Genomic DNA, 6,448 nt, shown 5'->3' with positions numbered 1-6,448 from the left:
TGTAAAAAAAAAAAAAAAAAAAAAAAAGTGGGGGGGCGGGGAGGATAGAAAGCTAATACAACTTATAAATGCTCAAACTATTGTACTGAGTAGTCCAGTTTTCCCCATTCGGTATTATTCTAGCCGTTTGAATGTGAAGCAGAGAATTGGTTTTCTGTGTCTTGCAAGGCTTGCTTATAAATCTACATAAGGACCACAGCTGGCAATCCTTTCGTTATTTGTTACTTCACCTGTCCAAATCCAGTGAATTAAGAACTTTTTTCCAGTGTCTGATGCTGTTTTTAACATTAGCAAATCTGTACAAGCTGCACAAGGACATTGAATATTAAATTCTTTTAAATTTCTTTGCCAAGTTTCACTTAGTTCATGATGATTACACTCTCCAGGGATGTTTCTGTCTCTTCTGTTAACATGGAGGATGTCATGTCATCTATTGGTGAAAGAGACCCGCTCTTTGTTCTTTTTCTCGGCAAAGCTCCTCCCCTACTGCCATCACGAGGCACTAATGGGGGCTCAGCCTCCTCATGGTTACTGGCCCTGGCACCACTGTTTGGCTCAGAGATGGGCAATAAGCCAGCTCTTCCCTGGTACTTCTGAACCTGGGGCCTGAGAGCAAGTGTTTCAATCTCTCTGATGGTCAAGTAGTGAAATACTGGAGATAGAAACAACTAGTGTCTCAGCTGAAAGAATAAAGCTGAATAGAGGAGCAGGGAAAAGTGAGAGAGCAAGAGAGGAAAACCTCACATTCTGCGTTCTTGGCACCTCTTATACTTGAGGCACAGCTTAATCGAAGACTTTCCCAAAGTTTATTTATATGAGCAAATAAATTTTTCTGTTTGGATTTGGTTTGGTTTTTGCCTAGCTTAGTTTGAGTTGGTTGGGTTTCAGTCAACTGGATTTTAGTCTGCAAGGAAAAGAATCCTGCTGAGTACTGACAGGGGTCTATAAAACTCAAAGTTTTCATTGATCTTGCTTCTAACCATGAGTTAGGGGCTTCCAGATCTGCTAAAGATGCCACCAAATAATTATCGCTATTACACATTCTTTGGACAATTTTCAAAGTCCTTTCACAAGTCAATTTTATTCTGGTATCTTGTTTTCAGTAATTTTCAAAGAGTGTTTTACAGAACCATGTTTACTGAAAGTGATTTATTAAAAATAAGGTTATAAGGATAAAAGTTGGGAAATGTTGAACACTATCTCTTGAAGAGTCACAATACAGATGATCATATTAAAGTCTCTGAGAAGTGTTGTATTAAATAAAACTGATCAGATAGTCTACAAAAATAACTGATGGATATTAAATGTATGAAAAAAAGTTCAAGTTCACTTATAAGTAAACACAAATTTTAAAACTATCACCATTTAAACCAGATTGGCAAATAAAGAAAATTATGTTACTACACTGTTTTGGGTAGGATATGAGGAAACAGGAATTTGCATGCATTGTTGAAGGCAATGTAAATTGCTATATTATCTTTGGAGGATGAATGACAATATTTATGATAAAAATACAAACTTTGACTCCCCCCTTCTGCTTACAGAATATTATCTTATAGATATGCTTCTGCAACTGCATGAGAATATTCATTTCAGATTTTTTTTCTAATAAAAGACTTGAAATAACCTAAACGACCACTATATTGCACTGGTTATATAAATTATGATTCATCCATATAGTGGAATAGTATGTGCCCATTAAAAAGAATGATATAGATCTAAACCAAGATTTCAGCAGCACCATTGCTGTTCTGGGCTAGATAATTCTTTATTGTAGGAGATTGTTCTGTGCGCTGTAGGATATTTAGCAGCATCCCTGAACTCTACCCACTAGTTGCCTGTGGTACCCACACCCCCCAAGATGTGACAATCAAAGATGTATCTAACATCACCCCCAGCTGAAAACTACTGATCCTAGTGAACCAATATTTCCCCCAAGATATATTAAGTGAACAAAGAAAGATGCAGAAGTGTGTTTAGTGTGCTACCACTTATGTAAGCTATTTACCTATATCTAGCTATATATTGATTAAATAAGATGCTTATAAATGTGTACAATGATTCTGGAAGAACAAGAAACCGGTACAATTCTTGATTTTGTGAAGAACTGGGGGACAGAAGGTGAAGTGAGAAGAAATCTTACTTTTCATTTTATGTGCTTTTCTACTGTTTGAATTTTTATCATGTGTTGAATATATATGCATTACTTTTCAAAGAAGCCTAGAAACAGTTTAACTTTGTTTAACCCAACAGCTCCTAAATTATATAATTCCATGATTTTCCCCCCTGAATAACATGCAGAATGTACTTTAGGAAACATTTTCTTGGTTCCCTTTCATTGTATCATTTTTGAGGATCCAATAGTTTTCTTATTTGAGTCTAGGAAGTTACTAGTTTTAGAAGGTTTTGATCTGAGAAGTACAGAGAAGCCCATTTGACAAACTTGACTTAAGCAGAACCACTGTAATTGAGCTCAGTTATGCCAAATGGCTAAAAGTTTATTAGTCTTGCCTGCCTTCCAAAACCCTGCTGATGCAAATTAAGTTGTTCTTTCCATACAGCATTCACTTTTAGCTGGCCTAAAAAATTTTCCCTCCTCTGTTTCTTATAAACATGGTTTCCAGTTGTTCTGTGGTGATGCTCCAGTACTTGCTTGAATCCTTGCTAAACTCTGCTGTTTAAGATTGAAGATGGTACTTTCTTATTAGAGTAAACATTTACTAAGGGTATAGTAGGTGTCCGGTACCATAAAAGGCACTTTGCAAACACTGTCTCTGTTACAACAACCTTGCAAATGTGATATTATTGTTCCCATTTTTCTGATGAGGAAGATGAGGTTCCAAAAGTCACTTGCCCAAGGTTACTCAGCTTCCATGCGATAGGTCTAGGATTCAAACCCACCTCTTTCACCCTGGAGAAAGCCTGCACTCTTTCTGCTGAATTCTGATTCCCTACCCTATTCCGCTATCACAGGTCTTCTGTTTCCTCAAGAATTATTTTTCTGCTACTTTAAATGCATCTCAAGCAAGATTTTTCCAATTCTTCAAGGATTGTGCTAAAGGCAGTCAGAGGTTGGTAAAAATGCTACTTCTGTATCCCATAACAAAGCCTGTGTTGTCAAGAGTCAAGTCTTATCCCCTGTCATGTGTTATATTTTGAAACAAATTTGTAAGACCACCGACACCCCCCCTCACCGTCTGAGCCTATTATTATTTTAATCTCTGCTGAAGAGATACAACTACCCAAACTGATTAAATTAAAAGCAATTTAGGTTCAGAAAGTTGCACGTCTAAAGGAATAAAATGTACAGTTTCCATAAATGAGTTCCTAAGATTCTAGCTGTCCAAGGTACATTTGGGTGTCTGCAGCTATTTGCAAACTGAATTGTCTTTGTTCCCCAAGATAGGGATGATTTATTCATCTCTGCATTAACCAATCTTGACCAAATATTCATTGCCCACCCAAATCTGTGTAACTTTTCAAAGGACTGAGATACAAATGCCTTTTGTTCAGCCACAAAGGACATCAACTGAGCCTAATGTTAATAGTTTCCTCGTGCAGTTACATTTAACAAGATACACAGCCCATTAGGCTCTTGTTTAAGGCCTTGGGCATAAAATGAAAAATTTTCAGCAATTAGTTTGGCAGAATTTCTGGCTCTTGAGGTCCCTGAGGCAACCAGTTAAAAATCAGTAATGTCTAATGAGATCATTTTCATCGTGTTTCTTTTAAATTCACTGTATCAGGCCTTTCCTTTGGTAGTTTTCAGCCATTTCAGTCCTTTTTTTAGATTGCATAGTGTTTTCCAAAGTATTTTCAGGAGGAAGCTAATCCCCAAAAGTGTTCTGCAATAAAAGAGTTTCATAGTTAAATAAGTTGGGGAAATGCTGCATTCTATAGATATTTTTTGGATAGCTGCAATATGCATGAGCAAAATAAAGGCTCTGAGAGGTGCTATAATAAAGAAATGTGTTTAGTTTGTTTTAATCTAATTTCTCTGAAATTTGTTGAACCAGAGGTGACCCCTCTCCTCCCTCCCTCTCTAACACCCATTAAATCTCACAGTGAATTTATTTACCTTTGGAAAACACTGACATTGGTTACTGCAAGGTCAAGGGGACAGTTTACTCCTTTAACCCTTTCTGTAGCGAGACAATTAGGAAGTTTGGAGGATGCAAATTCACGGAAACTCCAGACTTCAAGTGAGACTCATGGCAGGGTGCCTGCCGTGTAGACATTTGCTAAATGTTCACTGAATGAATAATTCCTTCTGTGGAAAAATGAACTTTATTGTTTTAGATCAGCTTTAGATTTACAGAAGCTAACGCATAGAGTCCCCATATACCCTGCACAAGGTTTTCTCCCGTATTAGCATCTTCTGTTATTGTGGTAGACTTGTCACAATCAATCAATACTGATACGTTATTAACCAAAGTTCATACTTTAATCGGATTTCTTTTGTTTCTACCCAATATCCTGTTTCTGTTCCAGGACCCCATCCATGACACTAATACATTTAGTCGTCATGGCTTCTTAGGCTTCTCCTGGCTGTGACAGTTTCTCAGACTAGCTTGTTCTTTTTTTTTTTTTTTTTGCGGTACGCGGGCCTCTCACTGTTGCGGCCTCTCCCGCTGCGGAGCACAGGCTCCGGACGTGCAGGCTCAGCGGCCATGGCTCACGGGCCCAGCTGCTCCGCGGCACGTGGGATCCTCTCGGACCGGGGCACAAACCCGTGTCCCCTGCATCGGCAGGCGGACTCTCAACCACTGCGCCACCAGGGAAGCCCAGACTAGCTTGTCCTTTTGTCACCTTGACAGTCTGCAGGAGTACTGATTAGAATGGTTCCTTTTAATTTTCCTCTTCCCCTTTTGCTATTTAATTGGTGGAAATCAACCATTGGGGTGCCCTTTACAGTTTTTGCATAAACCTGTGAACAAACTCTTCCAAATGGGAGATGAAGGACCCCTGGATTGGGAGAGCCAGGAGCACAAGCAAATGCTGAACGAACCAGGGTGTGGACAGCATTGCAACTGGTATACTATTCTTCTTGTTTGTACCACCTTTTTTTGTTTGTTTTGTTTTGTTTTATAATTTTTATTGGGGTAGAGTTGATTTAAAATGCTGTGTTAGCTTTAGGTGTATAGCAAAGTGAATCTGTTATACATATACATATATCCGCTCTTTTTTAGATTCTTTTCCCATATAGGCCATCACAGAGTATTGAGTAGGGTTTCCTGTGCTATAAAGTAGGCTCTTATTAGTTATCTATTTTATATATAGTAGTGTGTATTTGTCAATCCCAATCTTCCAGTTACCCACCGGTAACCATAAGTTTATTTTCAACATCTGTGGTTCTATTTCTGTTTTGTAGGTAAGTTCACTTGTAGCCTTTTTTTAGATTCCACATATAAGTGATATCATATGATATTTGTCTTTCTCTATCTGACTTACTTCATTCAGTATGACAATCTCTAGGTCCATCCATGTTCTTGCAAATGGCATTATTTAGTTTTATTATGGCTGAGTAATATTCCATTGTATATATGTACCACATCTTCTTTCTTTATCCATTCCTCTGCTGATGGACATTTAGGTTTCTTCCATGTCCTGGCTATTGTCAATAGTGCTGGAAGGAACATTGGGGTGCATGCATCTTTTTGCTTGCACTGCTTTGCTTTTTGCTTTTCTGCTTTCTCCTTTTTTATCTTCTTTTGTTACTAGCAGGTGCCTTGGAGGTGAGGAAATGAGATTTTTCATCTTTTCACATCCCTCAGTGAGTCCTCTTTAGTTTATATCTCTCCTCTGTATCAAGTGCATACTCGGAAAAAACAAAGCCCACTGGGATTCGACTTTGGCAAACACTTGTGCTCCTGTGGTCTTCATCTCTGGTCTTCATCTTAAAAAGGAGAAATGCCTTGCTAGGCTTATTCTGGTATTTTAACCATCCCTATGCCTGTGCCTAGAAATCTTGCTATGAGGTCCCTAGGATCCAAGGATAAAACCAGATCTTTTCTGATGTTACCATCACTGGGGTTTTTCTTTCTCTCAAAAAAATAAGATTTATGCAAATCAAGTGCATGTGTATACTTCTTAATTTCTATTTTTAAAAATAATATCCTCGTCTTTTTTCCATGGGGGCTTTCCTTGTTCATTATTATAGTCTTTTAACATTAAGGTTTTACCACTGAAATTGCTGCTTGTTTCTTCGTAAGGGATTCAGTGACTTCTCGTAGAGAGACCTCACTCCTCACCTCCTGTGCTGGAACAGGCAAATTTTGCCAGGAGTTTTGAGTTCATCTCTGTCAACTGGTCAGTTCCTCAGTTGAGTAAATACTAGACTGTTTCAACAACATTTGCTCAATTAATCGTCTTCTCTAACTGGCATTATTGCTTGTTTGGAACAAATTTCTTTATGACTTTGCTTAGTCTTCTCACTGCCTCCCTCTTT

At 38.2% G+C, this 6,448-nt stretch overlaps 1 pseudogene; it reads right to left on the bottom strand.

The window, feature by feature from the left end:
- Positions 1 to 6,448, bottom strand: part of LOC103088497 (sal-like protein 4) — a 26,086-nt pseudogene that overhangs the window by 10,163 nt on the left and 9,475 nt on the right.

Source organism: Lipotes vexillifer, unplaced genomic scaffold, assembly GCF_000442215.2.
Source record: "Lipotes vexillifer unplaced genomic scaffold, Lipotes_vexillifer_v1.1 scaffold10, whole genome shotgun sequence".
NCBI classification, from domain to species: Eukaryota; Metazoa; Chordata; class Mammalia; order Artiodactyla; family Lipotidae; genus Lipotes; species Lipotes vexillifer.
Note: the sequence above shows the minus strand (reverse complement) of the source record. Positions and strands in the feature narration are given on the sequence as shown.